Source organism: Mus musculus, chromosome Y (genome assembly GCF_000001635.26).
Source record: "Mus musculus strain C57BL/6J chromosome Y, GRCm38.p6 C57BL/6J".
Classification (NCBI taxonomy): domain Eukaryota; kingdom Metazoa; phylum Chordata; class Mammalia; order Rodentia; family Muridae; genus Mus; species Mus musculus.
This window is the reverse complement of record NC_000087.7, coordinates 13,932,960-13,954,525: the sequence shown is the minus strand read 5'-3', so window position 1 is coordinate 13,954,525 and position 21,566 is coordinate 13,932,960.

Genomic DNA, 21,566 nt, shown 5'->3' with positions numbered 1-21,566 from the left:
TAGAGTTTAAATTTGCATGTTCTTTCCTTGACGTGAGCTCAAAGACTCAGCCTACCTCATGCAGTGGAGCCCATTACAGGTACTTCCTAACAGCTAGCAACTCCTTATCAGAGACTAGAGCATCTGTCCACTGTAGTAAATGTGGTGCCAGATCAGGAAGCAGTCTGAGCACTCACCAAAAACCTGGCTGACAGTTCCACACTAGTTCTTCTTCTCAGGCATATGTTCTTCTCCTGGGTCTAGGTATGAATGGTGAGGAGTACATCATTTTAGTTTCTGCATTGAGGAAATGAGCTTTTGTTCTGGGCTGTACTTCTTAATGTTCGGTTCAGGTAATTTAAGCTTGGGTGGTCTGGAGGTCCATTTGGGAGTTAAAATTAGAGGGGGGGGTGACTAAGTGTCTCCATCAGAGGAGAACATTGCAAGGTCATTATTGGTCAGAAAGGCATATTTGATGACCACTTGGGGAAAATGAGATCTGAGGCCCCTGGTAACTCAGAGTCAGTAGATTGAAATCTTTTTGGTCAAAGCAGAAGGATCTGAGGCCCAGTTAAATAGACTTAGTAAGTTTACTCACACAGGGTCAAATTTAGAATGTCTGAGAACCCTTTGGATATTGGTGGACGGTAGCTCTCTATTAGAACAGGGAGGGCTGGAAGATCCTTTGGTGAAAAGTGGAATATTTCAGGTATAGTCTAAAAGCCAATTCAGTAAAAGACAGTAAGTGGAATACTTTGGGTAAGGGGAGACATATGCAGTACCCCTATGTGCAGGAGAAGAATTGTTTCTGCCGGTCTCGGGATTCGTGATAGATCTAAGATTCTCTAAAATAGGATGATGGTGATAGGAGCTTCATAGGATTGTATAGAATAGTTTTATCCTGTTATTCTTATGTCTGCAGCACTATTGATCAGAAATTGAACACTGATTGATACCTTGAGAATTATAGGACATTCCAGGTACTTACTCCTTCATCAGCTCCAAACATGAAATCACAATCAAGAATACACATCATCTGAATGTCAGTGGTAGGCATGACAACAATCTTAGAAGTCTTTTAAGAGGGTGCAATGTAGTATTTTTTGGTTTAGTGTCTTCCTTAAATATATGTCCATCCACACATTCATCTGCATGGAGGCCAGGATGTCTCTGTTTAAGGTAACAAAACAAAGATAGTAAACTGATTTACCCTTACCTTGATACTCTTCTGTTTGGGATTTCAGTCCAGAGTGTTCAGAAATCTCTTAGGTCAGAACAGTGCTTTCCAGACCACGGAAATTAGAAGTTATAAGTAGGACATACACTGGGAAGATGGAGAATCTGGGGGATTTCCTGAAACACACTGTGCTCCACACAGGTTGGAGCACTCTCTGTTGTGAATGTACAAATCTTCCTAAAGTAAGATAGGTGAGGAGCTTGGGCAGTTTTGCACAGAAGTAGGATGGTTGTGCCCTTCATCAAAGAGGTAATGTGGCAAACTTCATGAGAATAAGAAAGTTTAAGCATTCTGGTCATAAGCAGCATTTCTGTGACACTTTGCAAATGTGCAATTCTAAACCTACTTGTAAAAAGGGTAAAATCTCTTGCTATTTTCATTAAATAAGAAATACCATTTCACATTGGTGAAAATGCAAATACCTTCTGGAGAAGAGGGAGTCACAGTATTGCTTGATCAGCTTACAAATCTTTTTTTGCAGAATTTAGGATATCCACATATTTTATGTGGTATGTGGAAAGCAGGCAGCAATTGTTTCAGTATTCCAACAGGTTGGATGGTTATCTTTGGTCTATGAAACCTTTAGTCAGATGACATAAGAGCAAGGCCACTTTTCTTGAATGGAGGAATGTCTCCGTATATTTGTAACAGGAAGAAGTTTGGAAGTAATCTTAGACAGTTGGAATATAGCAGGCACACATAGTCAATAAGACAAGATCTATTTACACTTTAAAAGAGAGGGTAGGTATGTGTCCACCATTGAAAAAAAAAGGAAATATTTCAGTCCAATAAGGGCATTCGAGAAGGCTTTGTTGCCCAATAGACAGAGGGAGAAGAGGAAATATTTATGACTAGATGTGGTGTGTCTGAGGCTCCCATAGGGAGAGGGAGAGGCACTGAAGCCCTGGTATGACTGGATGACATTTATAGACCTCTTCGACAGAGGATGTGAATTTGAGAACCGCTGGAACAAAAAGAGTCATTCTGGTGCCCCTTTCAAATGAAGAGTTCGATGTGAGACACAGTTAAATGGAAATTTTTGCCCTCCATCAGATAGAGAATAGTTTGGAATTCTTTCTGATCAGAGAGGGTAATTATTGAAGACCTTTTGGACTGGAAGTGAAGTTTGGGGCCTGGGGCAGGTAGAGATGATCTCAGGCCCATCAAGCTTACAAGACAGATATTGGACCCTCATGTATACAGAGGATGCATTTGATATATAATGGACACAAATTAGTGGTCTAAGTATTGATGTTTATGAGTAGAAGATTAAAGCAGAATTAGAGTCTGCTTAATGTCCCCAACCTCTTTAGGGTTAAGTGAGTGACCTAGCCTACCTTAAGCAGGAGAGGTAGGACTGCTTCACAACTTAGAAGATTCCCATCTTCACATACACCTTGGTAAGCCTGGCAGCAATGCAAGCATTATGCACCAGGCATGACTGTAAGTCTCTAAGCACTCTTGAAGCTTATCATCAGTTATATGGGTGTTTGCATGAAGGATGGTATGAAGGATAGATGACCTAAGTTTCAGGCTCTGTTAATGTAGGGCAGAATTAGTGAAGTATAATTTCCTAGAGACCATCTTTGGAGCGAAATGATCTAAAGCTCATGATTGGAGTGTTATATTTGAGGCTCATATGTATGTAAGGATGCTCTTAGGATACCTGGATTTTGGTACCCTTGGGAAAAATGAAAATTCTGAGATTCCAATAGTAAACTCCATTCATAATTATAACTGACCTTGGGCAGAAATGGAAGGTTTTGGGTATTGTTGGTAACAGCAGTAGGTCATGAAAGCCACCTATCCCAAGTGAAATTCTGATGACCCTTCATCCAAAGGTGATGGTGTGAGATACCTTGAAAACAGGTTGAGTAGCATGTGTTCATATCTGCAACTTCTATGACCTTCTGCATCCGTTTTGCTTAAAAAGAAAGTACCTGGGCCTGGAGAGATGATTCAGTGGTTAAGAACACTGACGGCTCTCCCAGGGCTCCTGAGTTCACAAACATCTGTAATGGTATCCAGTGCCCTCTTCTAATGTGCAGGCACACATGCATAGAGAACACTGTATATGTAATAAATAAATAAATACTTAAAAAAGAAAGAAACAAAGGAATGAATGAAGGAAGGAAGGAAGGAAGGGAGGGAGGAAGGAAGGAAGGAAGGAAGGAAGGAAAGAAGGAAGGAAGGAAGGAAGGAAAGAAGGAAAGAAGGAAAGAAGGAAAGAAGGAAAGAAGAGAAAGAAATTAAGGAGGGAAGAAAGAAGGAAAGAAGGAAGAAAGAAAGAAAGAAAGAAAGGAAGAAAGAAAGAAAGAAAAAGAAAGAGAGAAAGAAAGAAAGAGAAAGAAAGAAGGAGAGAAAGTGAATGAGGGAGGGAGAGAGCGAGAAAGAGAGAGAGATAGAAAGAAAGAGACAGAAAGCGAGAGAGAGAAAAAGAAAGAAAGAAAGAAGGAAGGAAAGAAAGAAAGAAAGAAAGAAAGAAAGAAAGAAAGAAAGAAAGAAAGAAAGAAAGAAAGAAAGAAAGAAAGAAAGAAAGAAAGAAAAGGAGGGAGGGAAGAAAGTAAGAAAGAAAGAAAGTAAAAAAGAGAGAGAGAAAGAAAGAAGAAGAAAGAAAGGAAGGAAGGAAAGAAGAGAGAGAGAGAGAGAGAGAGAGAGAGAGAGAGAGAGAGAGAGAGAGAGAGAGAGAGAGAGAGAGAGAGAGAGAGAGAGAGAGAGAGAGAGAGAGAGAGAGAGAGAGAGAGAGAGAGAGAAAGTAAGTTAGTTAGTTTCAGACCATGATTAACCAAGTAGCGGGATCAAGTCACCACATTGTGCAAAAGGGAAAAATCTAGTTTATCTTGGGTAGAGGGAGAACAGAATGGTAGTGCATAGTTTGCTTCCATCTAGTCTTCCCACCTTCCATTATCCATATATTGTATATACTATTGGGAAGAATACAAAGAACAGTCAGCACACTCTTCCAACAGGGAGAGTGGTTGTCTGACCTGAGGTTGTATTTATCTGTACCTATCTATAACTGAGAGACAGGAACACAGCATTTCTGACACCTACCTCTAGGAAGATCACATGCATATTAGTTTTCTTTCTATGTTCTGCCCTCTGCCCTACACTCAGAAATATGTGAGAGCCCACTGTGAAGTTGCAATTGTGTTTGCCTTGCAATCTTTCTAATAGAGAGTGGCACTGAGGTAATATGAGTTTAAGTCAAGTTTAAGGTGCCCTTGGAATGAATACTCTTGGGCATCCCAAGAGGCTATATCTGAAACTCCTATGACTACAGGTATAATAAATGAGACCCTCTTGGCCATAGGATCCAAACCTGAGGTCTCTGTCATCATTGCTCCATGGCACATACACCCTTGGCAAGCAATTAGATGTCTATGTTCCTTGAGGTTGAAGGAGGTAATTATAGCCCCCTTTTGTACTACAATGAACTGCATGTGAGTGGACATCATTCTACCTTTTTCAGTGGGAATGGCATAAAGCTTACTTAGTCTGGGGCATCTTTATTTTTATTATATATTTTCTTTAATTACATTTCAAATATTATCTACTTTCCTAGATTGCCTTCTGAAAATCTCCTATGCCTTCTCCCTCCCCTCGCTCCCCAACCTACCTACTCCTGCTTCCTGGCCCTGGCATTTGCCTATAATGGGAAATAGAGCCTTCACAGGACCAAGGTCCTTTCTTCCCATTGATGACCTCCTAGGCCATCCTATGCTACACTTGTGGTTAGAGCCACAAGTTCCACCATGTGTTTTCTTTGATTGGTGGCATAGTTCCAAGGAGCTCTGGGGGGGTGTACTAGTTAGTTCATATTGATGTTCCTTCTATGGGGCTTCAGTCCCCTTCATGTCCCTGGGTATTTCTCTGGCTCCTTCATTGAGGACCTTATGCTCTGTCCAATGGATGACTGTGAGCATCCACTTCTGTATTTGGCAGGCAGTGGTTTGGGACATCTCTTGTCACAAGAGAAATGACTGAGTCCCACTTTCAACGAAACTGAAAGTTTGAGGGTATTTCCACTAAATGAGTACTTTAGACAATCTTGGGCAAATAGAGAAGGTCTGCAGGAGGCTTAGTCATAGGAGGAATGTCTGACATTCTCTTCAGTGAAAAACAAAACAAAACAAAGAACTGAGGTAACTTGGGAAGAGAGGAAGTACTGGGCACTTAGGAGAAAGAGAAAATAATGAGACCTGGTTGGTACAATGGTATGCATTAGAAAAACCTTGGAGAGGGGGTAAGTGCCATGCAACATCCTGTTATGCATGAATGTCCCTTTTACCTTGATCAGTAAAGGAAGTCCCTCAACTGCTCTTCAGCTTCCAAATCTTCCTTAGTTGGTAAAAGTTCCACATCCTGTGTTTAGTCTGGGTGAGTTCAGACAACATTCCAAGCCTTTTCAAACAGCCTGGATGTCTGTCCCTGGCTAGGTTGCCGCCTTCAGTTTGTCTTAATATGTACATATATAGGCAACAACAATTCAATTGGATTGCAAAGCATAACATAGGATCCAGTCAATAATTCTATATATATATATATATATATATGACCTGGGACCACAAACCAGAGAAAAACAATATATTTCCCCTGTCATCCTTATAAAAGGGAAAGGCTTGAATCTTACTTAATTAGAGAATATACATTTGAAATAGTTCAAGGTCATAAGTGAATGCTTGAGGATACAAGGCACCATGCACTATTATTCAAAAGAGCATATTTAATGGCATTTTAGGAATAAAGAATAGTGTGACCTTCCTTTGGTCAAACACAGTGGTTAACGCCCCCCTCCCTTGCAGAAATGGACAAGATCCAAGGCCAAATTTTGGGGGAAGGAAAAGACTGAACCTCACTCAGCCTCACCCAGGTTAGTTCTCTTGGCTACTTCAAAAAACAAGGAGTGTGAGAGGAATCTGGGGAACAGAGGAGTTATGAAAACCTCTTCTCAGAATGGTAAGTTCCAAGACCACCTTCAACAGAGAAGAAATCGTGAATGTCTTAGTTCCTAAAGTAGAGGTCCCCAGTCATATTTTGCAGGTCAGAAAAATCCAGTTCACCCATGGTCAACAGGGGAAGTTTCTAGGCTTCATTGGGTACTGGAGGAATGTTCAGCCTCTGCCTCACTAGCTTCCAAGTATTTCCCCCTTATGCATACCCTGTGTAACATCTTTGAGAGTCCAGTCAGTGGTCACAACAATCTCCCAACATAAGTAGTTATGCAAGCATTGATGTTTCCTTGAGGCTGTGCTCAGCTGCACACATCTGTGAATAAGAGATAGGAATGGTGCATTTTGATGACCATTTTTGAGGCACAGGATATGAGAGCCAATTTCAGATTTCTATTTTCTGTCCTATGATCTAAAAGGATAGAAAATGTGAGGTGTCATTGGTCGTGAATGTATTGTATGGATATGTTTAAAGCAAACTTAGTTAATAGGGGTATTTGCGAGGCACAGCCAGAAGAGAATCTCTGGTGGTTCAATAATTGCACAGATGGACCTGAAGTGTCCTAGAACAGAGAGTAGATGTCTGAAACGCCCCTTTGACACAGGAGCTAGTTCTGAGAGCCCTTTCAATAGTCTTTGATTTCCCAGGACCCCCTTTGCAGAAACTAAAGTTCTAAAATCCACTTGGTGAATTGAAGTAGACAATAGGCCCAGATTCCTACTGGGAAGACAGGGAATGTTAGATTCTCTTTTATGTAGAATGAGTGGTATAAGTCTCCCATGGTCTCACATCCCTTTAAGGAAAAATGATTCAAAGCTACTTGGTAGGATTAGGAATATTCGCTATAAGGCATAATACATGTTTTAGGTGACATTTGACCAATAGGGTCTAAGGCAATGTTAGCCCTAGGAGAGTTCTGACATTCTATTAAGTGTAGTGAGAAAAAAAAATGAGTTACGATGGGGAAATGTGTGCTCCATGTAAGAGAGGAAATCTCGAAGGCCCTACTGAAAGAGGAGGGCAGACTCCTCTTGAGGCAGAATGTGAAATTGCCATATACACGTCTGTCAAAGGTAAAGGTCCCTGGTACCTTATACAGTGGATAATGTTTCCAGGCATGATCATAAGTTTCCAGTTCTTATTCAGAGTTTGTATTTTCATAGTTTGTGTTCATTCAGAAGAGACATGGCAGCAACATATTTTTTTTTCTTCCAAAGGCTTTCAATGATTGTTGCTGGCTAGTATACTTCTTCGACTTTGTTCATCTATCCAGGTCTAGGCAGAATTAATGAAGTTATTACATTTCTATTGACTTGCCTAAAGGCAGATGGCACAGGTACTTTGCTCTGATTTGTAACGTGGACTATGGGACCTCAAACCAGACTGGACTAGGGTACATTGTTTACAGAAGGAGTCACTTTTGGAAATATGGCTGACCAGCTAGGTATAAAACTACTTTGAAGTATACATTCACATATATACTTCATATATTTGAATGTCATTTTTGAGAAAGAGAACGTGTTGGGTGGATAAGGAAGAGAAGGAAGGTCACAGCATCCCTCAGACAAAAGTTTACCTTGGAAATTGGAAGATGTCAAAAATAACTTATCAAGTGCAAATGTCCTCATAGTCCAGAATACCCATGTGTTCTGAGACTTTGAGTTTTGCTTGCCAACAATCAGAGCATTTTTCTTACAAATTGATTGGTAAACTCTAGCTCTATGTTCTCCATAAGCTGTACAGCAGCATCCCAGGCATAGGCACCAAAATGGAATTGATCCATTTCAAGTGACAGGCTTAAAATTAAAAATTAGATTAGGGTTCATATAATTACTGTCATGTCCCAGGACATCATTTCAGAGTGTTTGGCATCCCTTCTTTTATTTGAGCATGCCTGGCCATCCAGGTCTGAAGGGAAACTTTAGGACCTCCTAGAGGAATAGACTTCATGGTTCTATGGATAAAAGTGGATTTTCTGAGGTAAGCATAGTCAAGAGAAGTTGATTTAAAGTTTCCTTGAGGAAAAAAAAAAGAAAAAAAAAAGAACATTGGCTTGAGTTTTTCATGTCAGTGGCTTTTCTGTAGGCTCCATAAACAGCAGAATTTGTATTAATCCCCGGTCAAATTTAAGGGTGAGTCTATATTTCCCTAATTCAAAGATAAAATGAAAGATTCTTCCTTGACAGAGTATCTATGTCAAAGATTCTTCATTGAAACCTTTTTGAACCTAGAGTTTACCTTGACTGAAAAAAAAACCTCGGAAACAATAGGAAAAACATCTAAGGTTCAGTCCATAATATCAGCAAGCTTTGTGGGATTCCTCGACCTAAATGAATGTCCAAGCCTGCTTTGGACAAACTGGTATGATCAGAGGCTCCCTTTGCTTCAGTGGGAATATGTGATGCCTCCTTAAGTAAAGGTAGAAGAAGTGAGTAGCCCTGGGGAGAAAGGAGTTGCTGATATCCTTGTAACAGGAGAGATGATCAGAGTATAAATTCCCCATAATATTTTGAGCAAAAATTATTTTGCTTACCTTAGCTCATGAAGTTCTAGCATTGACACAACTTCTGACAGTTCTTCACAGCCTGGGGTATCCATATCCTTAGCTGAATTAGCAAGGCACCAAATATAGGTACCATGATTCATGAAAAGCTTCAGATTGTATCCTCAGCATGATTGCCTCCTAAGAATTATGTTCAACCAACCAGAACTGAGTTAGAATGATGATTTCACACAATGTCATGTGACTATACACAGGGAAGTGGCATAAGGTTCCAGGATTGGCCTCCTCCTCTTGATTTCTGTGAACTTTGAGCAGAGGGAGCAATTCTCCTTGGTCAGGGGTAAAATATCCCATGGGTTCCTGAACGGAAGGGATTTTTATGATTGCCCATTGCATCAAAGGTGTACATTTTATGACCTTGATCATCACAGGAAGGAAAATACTATAGGTTTGGAAAGTAGAAAGTCCCTCAACCCTGTTGGACAGTAGGGGAGTTGCCCTGTTCACCTTCTGTAGAGGAGTTTGTTCCAGGCACTCCAGGCCTCCATATCTTCAGAGAACTCTAAAAAATTCTTATCTCTTAGGACTCCATGAAGATTTGACAGCAATCTGAGGTTTCTTCTGACAAGTTGGCTCAAAGTCCCTGGATTTGTTGCCTATTAAACTTACAAGAAAGCACACAGGTGTGGGTGTAGTGTACAGTTACCTTTCTGATGACCAGCTTAAAGAGAGCCTTGAATCCAGGCTGAGGTTTTTATACATTGGCCATGGGACTTCACTCTGGAGTTCTGTGAGGTTTGTTTTGTTTGTTTGTTCGTTTGTTTTTGGTGGTCAAAAGTGTATTCCCTAACCAATAAGGTCTGAGGGAGAAGCTCTTAGTTGAGTGGTAGACCTGAGTCCACCATGAACAAAGACCGAAGCTCTTGTGTATTCTTGGTACCAAGAATTCAGCCTGAAGTACACTAGAGCTGAGCCTGAATATTTGAGATAAACTTCTCACTCACAAGGTCAGTTCTATACCTTGCTTCATCAGAGAGGCATGTCTCAGACCCTTCCAGTGCAGAAGGAGGAAGAATAAAGCGTTTTACTCAAGGTCAGCTGACCCCATTGGCATACACATAATGTCAGAGGATACTATGGTTAGAGGAAGCAAGGTTTAGGTGCTCTTCAAAGGATAAAACAACTGGGTGTCAGCCCCCTTGAAGTTATGGGATACTTTACATCTGAGGGGGCCTGACGTGATGGAGTTGATATTTATGCTGGAGGTATAAATTATCCTGGGTCTAGCAGGGTACATCTGAGTCCCCATTGTATCTTCATCAATGCTATTGCATGCTGATAGTAAAAGAGCCAACTTTGTGGCTTTCTTAAAATGTTGTTGGGGTCTGTTGATAAGTCCTTTGCTTATCATGTCATATGTATCAGGGCATCTTCAGTTATTGAGGACCTATGTGACACCTTTGTTCTGAAGTGGTAATTCTGAGGGAAATTAACGAAATTCTGAGGTTTCTGGTTCTCATATGATAATGCTGCCTTCAATACTGGGGAGTTTCTAACATATTGGATTTCAGGGGTTACATCTGAATCCCCCTTGAGTTATTGGTGGAAGTTGTGAGTCACATAGGTTCTATTTCATGTATGTGGGTATACTGACATTGTCTTCAGACACACCAAAAGGTGGCATCAGGTCCCATGACAGATGGTTGTGATACAACAAGTGATTGCTGAGAATTGAACTCAGGACCTGTGGAAGAGAAGTCAGTGCTTTTAACTGCTGAGCCATCTCTCCAGCCCCAGCACATTGGTTCTAGACAGGTAAGATGAAGGTCACTTAGGCTATTGGGGATGATCTGAGGATCCCTGGTTCAGAATGAGCATATCAGAAGTTCCCTTGGTCCATACAGTAGTTTAGAAGATCTGTGGTTCTTAAGGTGTAGGTCTGAACCTTACCAGAGAAGAATGCCTGGAGTGTTTTTGAATTCCTAATTTAGACAAAGTGTACCTGATGACTCCTTGAGCCACTGAGAGTGATTTAAGCTCCACTTCAAGCATGGGGATAGTGTGAGTCTTCTTGGTGCTGAAGGGATAATTCTGAGGTTTGTGTGTCAGAAACAGGACTTGGAGGACCCATTGACAGAGTGATAATGTTGATGTATCCACAAACAATCTATAAAGGATGCCATCCTTTAGAGGCAGAAAGGTTCACACCATGTTGGGGAAAGTAGAAATGCCAAAGACTATTGTATCTGTACAAGATCAAGGGTCGATGTGGAGAGGAGAGAAGGCCTGAATATTTCATGATTGAGGCTTCCTGGGAACCTAGAACACGCATATCTTGCAGGCCATGCAACAGCTTAATCAATCTCCAGTGTGCTAGGAGACATTTCCCAGCTAGTTCTCCTGATAAATCTGCTGCCTACTTCTAAAAATGGCAAGGCTTTCTCATTTTTGCTGGTCAGCTTAATGTCTATTTCCTGGGTTTATTAACGTGCTGGCTACTCTTAAGCTCTGGGACTTCAGGAACCAGGGTCCTGATCCTTGGACAGGGGTAATTAGGTCAGAGGATCAGAATAAGAAGCACTTGGTGCACCTTAGATCAAGGGAGTGGATTTTTCATGGACTAGATCAGATCTAGTAGGTAGGTCTAGGTCCTCAATGTTCAGAAGAATCACATAATACTCTTCATGAGGTGAAAATTATATAGCACATTCTTCTGGATACAATTGTGAGCTACTCTTAATCAGAAAGGGGATTCTTGTCCTGCTTTTAGTCACAGGGGCATAGATGAGGCTTCAATGTGCATCTGAGGCAGCTAGGAGTGGAAATTGTAAGTTTGATAGACAGTTGATGAAAAGAAAAAGTTCTAAATTCATGTTGTTCATAAGGGGCATAGAAAGGGAAAATATGAGGGCAGATTCTGTATCAAAAAAGAACTGAAAATGACAGAGTAAGAGAGAGTAGGGCCCAGGCCACCCTCTTGAGATGGATTGCCTTACAGGTTCCGTTTGGCAGGCTGGGAAGCTCTGGTGTGTCCCTGGGCAGAAGGAGGAAGTCAGAAGCAAGGAGTAAGTCGTAAGCCTCCTAGAGCATTTTCGATATCTCTTTTGTCATAAAAAGCACCGGTGAGGCCCAGTTTCTTAGATGGAGCATTTGAGGGGCTACCTATTTCAGCCTGAAGCATTCTGAGCCTTTCTGAAACAGGGATCACAAAGCATGTGTCCCTTTGGTGAGAACTGGAAAGTCTGAGTCCACATTGGTCTGATTGAGAAGGTCCGACACCTCCTTTAGGGGAGAGGAAAGAACTACAACTCCCCTTTTGCAGTGCGATCCTGTTGAGATTGATTTTCAAATGATGTGTATATTTGTGGCCTCCTAGGACAGAATGGTCACAAAGGGGGAACCCAAATTCATATTGTAATGATGGGTCTCTCCAAGGACAGGAGAGAGCAGGTACCACATCCTCTGCTTGAGATATTGTATGTCTGTCATATCTTCGCATAACAGGGAATGTTCCAAAAGGGAATGTGGTACTCCCTTTTGGAGATATGAATGCCCATAGGATAGGCACAAAAGCTATGGGCTCCCGTTTTGCACTTCTGGAAGTTGTCTCTCCCTCTTGGACATTAGGAATATGTTTTGAGTCCTCCTTAGTAGAAAAAGAATGGCTGATATCCTCTTGAGGTGATGATGAGTGTTGCACACTTCTATGGGGACTGTCTCCATCTGGAGATGACTCAATGCATTCTTGATCTGTAGGGGAAGTTTGCAGGGCTCCTTGGGAAACAGAGGCTTTCCTCTGTTTTCTCTTGGCAGAAGTAGCGTGTCTGGGAATCTCATGAGGAAGGTGTGATGCCTGAGGCTGTCTTCATGAGAAAGTGTGGTTCGCATGAACTCTTCTGTAAGGATGGAAGATGGCTTGTCAACCTCATGCTCTGAATTGGAAGCTTTGGTGTCCCATTGGTCAGAAGGGGCTTTTTCTGATGGGGTTTCAGTAGACTTAGATGGTCTGTGAATGCCTTGGCTTGGTAGGGGACTTCTGAGGCCCACCTCATGAGATGGTGAGCATCTGCAGGCTCCTTTAGCAGAATCAGAAGTGGCGAAGTTTATGTTAGTCATAGTTTTAAGCTTTACACCTCTTTCTTAAATTTGCAATTTCTTACCCAAATTTTGGAAGAATGGCAGTGTTTGCAGCCCGCATGTTTTGAGCACACAGATTTCAGGCCCTCTTGATCTACAGAGGAAGGGCTTGGTCTTGTTTTCCGCATTTAGAAGGTGTGGGGCAATCTCCTGGAGGAGGAGAATGACTGAGACCTTTTTTACAAAGGATACTAGATCTGAAACTCAATTGAGATGATTTTAAGGGGGAGATGCTCCTTTGAGGAGTAGAGGTAGGACTGGATTCCTTTTCTGCATACTTGGAAGATGTGAGGCTACTTACGGCAGAAGAGATACATTTTAAGGCATCAAGTTCTGAAAGGCAGTATCTGATATCCCTTTCAGGAATTGGGACATGTTTCAATATCCTTTGGTTAGATTTCAAACGTCTAGGGCTCTTTTTGAGATAAGAGAAATTTCTCCATCCATCTTCATGAGGAGGGGTAGGAATAATGTCCCCTTCTGCACAAAGGGACAGTCCCTGAAACTCTGTTGAAAAAGAAGTATCCACGGTTTCTTGGTGAGATGTCACAGGTTTTAGAGGCCCCTGGGCAGGTTGAGAAAGTTCTAGACTTTCCTGGGGAAATGCTGGTGTTCTCAGGATCCCTTGTTCAGATACTAAAGGGCCCAGAGCACCTTCATTGGGTTTCAAAAGACACAGAGACCCTAACACAGATGCCAAAGCTTCTGGAGTCCCTGGCACAGATTCTGAACTCTTAGAAATGGATTGTGTATATGTCAGAGGTTCTTCTGCCTCTAGACTAAGTGGTGAAGGAGCTGGTAATTTGGGAGAATCTTGTGTGGCTGACAAAGTTTCTATGACCTCTTGGGTGACAGATGGTATTTCTGTACTATTTTGCTTACATGCCCATATTTCCAGTGTGTCCTGGGAAGAATCAGAAAGTCCAAGATCTTCTGGATTGGATGGTGAATATCCTAAATCCTCCTTTTCGAACCAGTGTCCTGGAGGCTCTTGAGGTAACAAGGAAGTTTCTGTAAGCCCTTGGGAAGATATTGATGTTTCTAGTACACCTTGGGCAGACATGGAAGGTCTCTGAGACATTAAGACATAATGTTACTCTTTCAAATCCAATTGGACAGATGGAGAAGGTCCTAGACTCACTATGGTAGAGGCTGAAATTTTCAAAGCTCATGGTGAAGCATTGGATATTCCTGGCTTGCCATGTGTACAGGTTCCCCTATAAAGACAGCCAAGGGCCTCCAGCTTCTTGAACAGATAACAAATGGCCTGGATTCCCTTGAGCAGATAGGGACAATGTCAAAGGCTCTAGGGCAGATGATATAGATCCTAGTGTTCCTCAATCAGATAAAGAAATTACCATGGGTCCTTTGGAAGAATGCATAGATCCTGAAGGATCTGAAGCAGATGGATCTGTTTGTTGAACCCCTTGTAGAGAATTCAAAGACTCGTTTGGTCCCTGGAATGAAGTTAAAAGTCCCTCTGTAGGTTTAGAGAGGTCTGAAGGCTCTTCTGTGGAAAGGGAAGATCCAAAAGGCTTAGGGAAGAAAGTGAGGAACTAAGTTGGGCAGAAATTGCAAGTTCCATAGGTGAGTCATTGGATATCACATGTCCTGGGGTAGCTGTTGAAAATTTTTGTGCTCCTGATGCAAATGATGAATATCCTAGAGTCCCCTGGGGAGGCAGCAATGTTTCTACAGAGCCTGTGTATTTGCTGAAATCCTCAGAGATCCCTGGTCAGATCTCAAAATCCTTGCTGTATTTTGAGCAGGGTGGTTATATCCCTGACACACTGGTAAAGATGGTGAGTCTGCTACTGTGTAGTGTGTAGATGTGGAGTGAGTTCCTATACCTCGTGTATGTAAAGAAGGACTTGAAAACCTTTTGGAAGATGTAGAATGTTGGGTAGACCTTTGTGGACATGTGGACAGATGTATGGTCCCCTTGTGTAGAGACCGGGACTCACACCTCCTTGAGCAGAATCAGAAGATGCTGGAGTCCCTTGTTCTGAGGATGAAAGACCCAGAGGATTATGAGAACTTTCATAGCATTGTGATGTATTCATCATTGCCTGGGCTGAGATAGAAAGTTTCAGAGGCCCCTGGGCAGATTGCAAAGGTGCTAGATACCCTTGACCAAATGGGAAAGTCTTTGCACCTCCTTGGGCAGAAGAGGAATGTCTGCCAGGTGTTGGAGATGATGGTGGCAATGTTCCTAGATTTGCTGAAGTAGACTGAGAAGATGCTACAGCCTGCCTCACTTGTGGAAAAAGGCCTAAAGCACTGTGTGACTCTTCATATTGTGCAAATATCCCTGTGGCATATGTTGAATTTTCTCGATTTCTTTGTTTGGGGAAAAAAGAATTTGCATGAGCAAAGTTCCCTCTTGTGCGCTGGAAAATTCCTTGTGCTTTTGAAAAGATGACAAAGCTTCTAGAACCTCTGGAGTAGGTACAAGATGCTCCTGAACACCCAGTATTGATGGTGTAGGATAAAAGGTTTCTTGAGATTTCTGGCTAGGTAGGAAAGTTCGAGTGTCCCTTGGGAAACCCGGAGATCTTTGTGCAAAATGATGGGCAGATGGAGAAAATCCTACTTCTGTCTTACAAGAAGTTGGAGGATGCAAAGTATCTTGAGCAAATGAAACACTTTGTGTATTCCCCTGTTTAAAAATGGGCTTTTAGATACCCTTGGGAAAAACAGAAATGTCCGAAAGCCTCTTGGAAAGATGAAGAACCTAGGGTTCCTTGTGAAGATAAACAAATTCCCAGAGACATCTGCTCAGATGACACAGATTCTGGTAGCACATGAGTATTTTGGGTAGACCCCAGATGTCCTGGAGTGGGAAGCAAAGCTCCCACAGTCTCCTTTGCAGACAGGGACTTTCCTACTGTGGCTTCTGCAGATAAAAAATTCCCCTCAGTGCCCTGAGCAGATGTGGAAGACCCTAGAGTTGTTTCTTTAGATTTAGTCACTTCTAGATGGCATTCTTCAGTTTAACAAGTTCCTAGAGTTCCTTGCTCAGATCTCAAAGATGATGGTGACAACTGTAGTGATGTAGTAAGATCCAGGTGCAGTCCAGCTCATCTGAAAGTGTCTGAAGTCCCTTGGGTAGATAGAGAACATTCATTTGTTTCTGAAACTGTTGGGGAAGGAGTTGAATGCAGTAGAGCCCCTTCAGCCTATGCAGAATATGGGTCATTGCCTGGGCTGAGCTTGAAAGTGTCAGAGGCCCCTGGGCTGATTGCAAATGTGCTAGGGTCCCAGGAGCAGATGGGAATGTTTCTGCCCCTCCTTGAGTAAAAGATGAATGTGTACCAGGTTCTCGAGGTGATGGTGGCAAAGGTCCTAGAGTAGACAAAGCAGATGTAGAAGAATCTGTATTCTCCCTCACTAGAGGCAAAGGGCCCGAGGTAGTCTCTGTGTGATTATATTGCCCCAAGTCCAATACCCTGAGGAATCTGCCGAAGGTTCTATTTTCCTTCAGGTGGATGACAAACAACTTAGCACAGGCAAAGTCCCCTCTGCAGCTGTGGAAAAGTCCTTACACTTTTGAGAGGTTAGCACATATCCTTGAGAGTCTTTACTAGATAGAGGATGCTCCTGAGAACCTAGTACAGATGGTGAATGTGTTACATATGCTGGTGAACATGGAATGGATTTTTGAGATTTCTGGCTAGGTAGTAATGGCCCAAAGTCCCTTGAGGAAAGTTGGGATCTTTGTCTAGAAGGTTCAGAAAGGGGAGAAAATCTCATACCTTTCTGGAAATAAGTTGGATGTTGCACAGTCTTTGGAGAAAATGGCACAGTTTTTACACTCCCTTGCTTAGTTGTGTACAGTTTTGCAGACCCTTGGTCAGAAAGGGAACTTCCAGAAGCCTCTATGGAAGATGAAGAGCTTAGAGTTCCTGGTAAAGAGGAAGAAATTCCCAGAGGCTTCTAATCAGATGGCAAAGACTCTGAGACCACCCGAGTGATTTGGGTGGACCCTAAAGTTCCTGGAGTGGGAGGCAAAGTTCCCACTGTCTACTTTGCTGACATGAACTTTCCTACTTTGGCTTGTGCCAATAGGAATGACCCCTAGTGCCCTGAGCAGATGCATAAAACCCTACAGTTGTTTCCTTAGATTTACTCCCTTCAGGTATGCAAGGTCCCAGAGATCCTTGCTACGATCTCAAAATTGATGGCGACACCTGAAATAATGTAGTATGATCCAGGTGCAGTTCAGCACATCTGGAAGTGTCTGAAGTTCCTCAGGTAGAAGGAGAATATTCATTTTTTTTCTGAAACTGCTGGGGAAGGAGCTGAATGGAGTAGAGCCCCTTCAGCAGATCCAGAGAGATGAGTCATTGCCTGGGCTGAGATGGAATGTGTCAGAGACACCTGGGATGATTGCAAATGTGCTAGGTTCCCGGGACTAGATGGGAATGTTTCTGCACCTCCTTGAGTAAAATATGAATGTGTACCAGGTTCTCGAGGTGATGGTGGCAAAGGTCCTAGAGTAGGCAAAGCATATGTAGAAGATTCAGAATTCTCCCTTACTAGAGGCAAAGGGCCCGAGGTAGTCTCTGTGTGTTTACATTGTCCCATGACCAATATCCCTGTGGTATCTACGGAAGGTTCTAGATTCTTTCGTGTGGATAACAAGAAACTTTGCACAGGCAAAATACCCTCTGCAGTTGTGGAAAAGTCCTTACACTTTTGAGAGGATAGCACATATCCTTGAGAGTCTTTACTAGATAGAGGATGCTCCTGAGATCCTAGTACAGATGGTGAGTGATTCCCATCTGCTGGTGAATATGAAATGGATTTTTGAGATTTTTGGCTAGGTAGTAACGGCCCAATATCCCTTGAGGAAGCTGGGGATCTTTGTCCAGAAGGTTCAGAAAGGGGAGAAAACCTCATAAATTTCTGGCAATAAGTTGGATGTTGCACAGTCTTTGGAGAAGACGGCATAGTTTGTTTACTCCCTTGCCTAGTTGTGGACAGATTTAGAGATGCTTGGTCAGAAAGGGAATGTCCAGAAGGCTCTATGGAAGAAGAAGAGCCTAGAGTTCCTGGTGAAGGGGAAGAAATTCCCAGAGGCTTCTGATCAGATCCGAGTGATTTGGGTGGACCCTAAAGGTCCTGGAGTGGGAGGCAAAGTTCCCACAGACTGCTTTGCAGACATTGGCTTTCCTACTGTGGCTTGTGCAGATAAGGAATGCCCCCTAGTACCCTGAGCGGATGCAGAAAACCCTACAGTTGTTTCCTTAGATTTAGTTGCTTTAGATGAGAAAGGTCCCACAGTTCTTTGCTCAGATCTGAAAGATGATGGGAACACCTCTAGTGATGTAGTAAGATCCAGGTGCAGTCCAGCATATCTGGGAGTGTCTGAAGTCCCTTGGGTAGATGGAGAAAAAAAATACAGCAACTCATTCATCACCTTTACTTTGTGCTTGCAGGCTGGTTGCAATTATCTTGTAAGCATTAAAAATCAGTCTAACATACTGCCTATGTTCCATAGGGTTTCATTGATGTGAGGAGACATCATGACTCAGGCAACTCTTATAAGGAAAATTTAAATGAGGTTGTCTTACAGTTTCAGAGGGTCAGTACATTATTATCTTGGTAGGAAGCATGGCAGCACCCCGGTAGAGGAGGTGCTGGGGAAGGAACTATGTGGTCTATATCTTTGTCTGAAGGCTACCAGAAGGAAGCTTGTGGCCACAGGTAGCAAGGAAGAGGATCGATTTTTGTCTCTGAGCAGAGATTGAGCACTACACAAAAGCAAGCCTACACAATGATACACTTCCTCTAACAAGCCAACACCTTGTAAAAATGCCACATACCATGGGCAAAAGATATTCTAATCAACACACTGCGTCATAGGACATAAAGAAAGATACTGCATGATTGCATTCCTCTAGTCACAGGTGCGACATACCTACAAACTTATATGCACATACACACACACACACACACACACACACACACACACACACCAATCGGATATGCACGTGCATACATATATATTTGTCTATTTATTTACTTACTTACTTACCTACTTACTTACTTACTTACATATTTTGTTTTAAATTTGTTGGGTAAGAACTTTCTACATACACATAAATGAGTTTTAGCAAATTCATCTCTATCTTCTCCTCCTTGAATTGTTACCCATTTCTCCTGTATCACTTTTATCCTTATTACATTTTCATTTTTATATAGACAGCTGTGTAGTGCCATGCCCTGAGCAATCCCGTGCATGCCGCAAGCAATCACTGAGAAGAGCCGTGCGTGCCACGAGCAATCACCATTATAAGATGGTGCTGGCCTCCCCTGTGCCTAACTAGTAAACAAGCCTTGTACGCAGTTGCAAGAGTGAACTCACTCCTAGTCACTGCCCATTCTCGGGGCATAATAGTAGGGTGATGGGCAAGCAATGAATCAGGAGCTGTCACGTCACATCAGGTGCTGAAACGTCATGCTGTTGGGTATATAAGCAGCGCTATTTTCCCGGTTCATGGTCTTCCTGATAAGTAAGCAATAAATCTTTTGCCACAGAAGATTCCGGTTTGTTGCTTCTTTCTTGCCGGTCGAGTGGGATGCAATAAGTGGCACCGAAGAACCCGGGAACTTTATACCATCACACCAGCGCAAGGAAGATCTCTTGTTCGCGGGGCGGAATCAGAACTGTGGGATGAAAGGCTCTGCAAGGTACATACAGTTTTGAAATTTCTCCAGAGTTAGACACCCTTTTGATTGTTTGTACAGCGATTGCACTTTTCCTTTCAGTTTCGTTTTGTTTCCACTGCTTCCACTACTGACTGGTTCTTAGTCCCAGTCAGGACTGGATAGCGCCTGGACAGCGACCAGTTTCAGTCACGGTCAGGACTGGACAGTGCCTGGACAGCGTCCATTTTCAGTCACAGTCAGGACTGTACAGCGGCAGTATGAGAATCTCGCATTCTATAATAGTGGCCTTACACTCGGTCCTGAAGCAGTGTGGCCTAAAATGTGCCACTAATACCTTAGAGGGATTTGTCAGGGAGATAGACCATGTGGCACCATGGTATGCTTGCTTAGGCTCATTTAGGCCTTTTCATGTGTCTTGAGGCCGAGGAAAAGTTACAAAAAAGAAAAGAATGCCTTGGGAGAGATTAGAAAAGGGATGGAAAGGGAGAGAAGAAGGGAGATCCAGCTGGAGAGGCACATAAGGAAAGGAGCCTCTACCTGCCACTAAATGAGTTTAAGCAGCTAGCTCTTAGTAGCTCCGAATCTGATGAAGGACTTAGCTCCTCTGTAGAAACGGACTTGGAGGAGGAAGCAGTTCATTATAAGGGAGAAAGGTACCTGCAAGATAAAATGCAAGCTACTCAGTGCAGAAAAAGTCCAACAACGACTGGTGAAAGCCAGCTTGCTGCTCAGCCTCGGGATTGTTGGCTTCAGTGTCCTAGTGAACCTCTGCCTTATGTGCATAGGTAGTTGTCAATTTTTACCTACACCTCATGTAGGGGTAAACCCTCGAGGCATCAGGCCATTACAAGTCTGGCAAATAGATGACACTCATATTTCCTCCTTTGGGAGAAATCAGTACTTACATGTTTCCTTTGACACCTGCAATGGTGTAATATTTGCCACACCTTTAACAGGGGAAAAAGCCTCTCATGTTATACAGCACTGCCTAGAAGTGTGGAGTGCTGGGGCAAGGCCACAATTATTAAAACGGATAATGGGGTAGCATATACTTCTACTAAATTTCAACAATTTTGTCATCAAATGGATGTCACTCACTTGACTGGCCTTCCTTATAATCCTCAAGGACAAGGCATTGTGGAATGTGCCCACCACACACTCAAGTCTTATCTTATAAAACAAAAAGGGGGAGTTGGTGAGACTCTGCCCTCAGTGCCAAGAGTAGCGGTATCTATGTCACTCTTTACACTTAATTTTTTGAATCTTGATGAGCAGGGACGTTCTGCAGCTGAGCGACATAGCTCAGACCCTGATAGACCAAAAGAAATGGTCAAACGGAAGGATGTTTTAACTGGTCTCTGGAAAGGCCCGGATCCTATCTTAATCAGATCCCGGGGAGCTGTTTGTGTTTTTCCACAGAGTGAAGACAACCCATTTTGGCTGCCGGATTGACTCACCAGCAGGATATTCATCAAGGATGGTGCAAAAATGCTGACCTCCTGAGGACTGTTCCTGATCCTGACAATGCTGAACTTGTCTCAGGTTCCTAGTATAATGGGTGAACAGATATGTGCTATTCTCTCGACTTTCCCTAAACCAATGTCAGTTCGCCATGATACTATAGTTTTTCCAAAATTCTTTACTACTAATAAAACAGTGGATTTGCCATATTTACCCTATGATCCCACTTGAGCACCATTAGGAGAAAATCACTCCTTACTAGAACAGGGTTCTTTATGTTTTCAAATTAATGGACAAGGACATTGTATCAACCTCCCAGCCTGAGCTTTAGGGAGGTTTAATGAGCACCGAGGAGGTTGGGTGAGCACAACCCAAGATACTTCTAATGTAGATATAACCTTTACAAATCGGACCTTTTGGCAGGAGGCAATTTGGGTTAATGGTACATTTGTACCACCTAACTTTTCAGACAAAGAACGTCCCCACCAACCAAAAATAGCCCCTCATGTGTCTTGGAAGATGAAGGTCTGATCCTGCCTTGGTCTGATTGTCGATCCTCCATCACTTGTTGGGCAGATCAGAGTAAAACTTTTTCCTTTTCTTCCAACATGACAGATGACC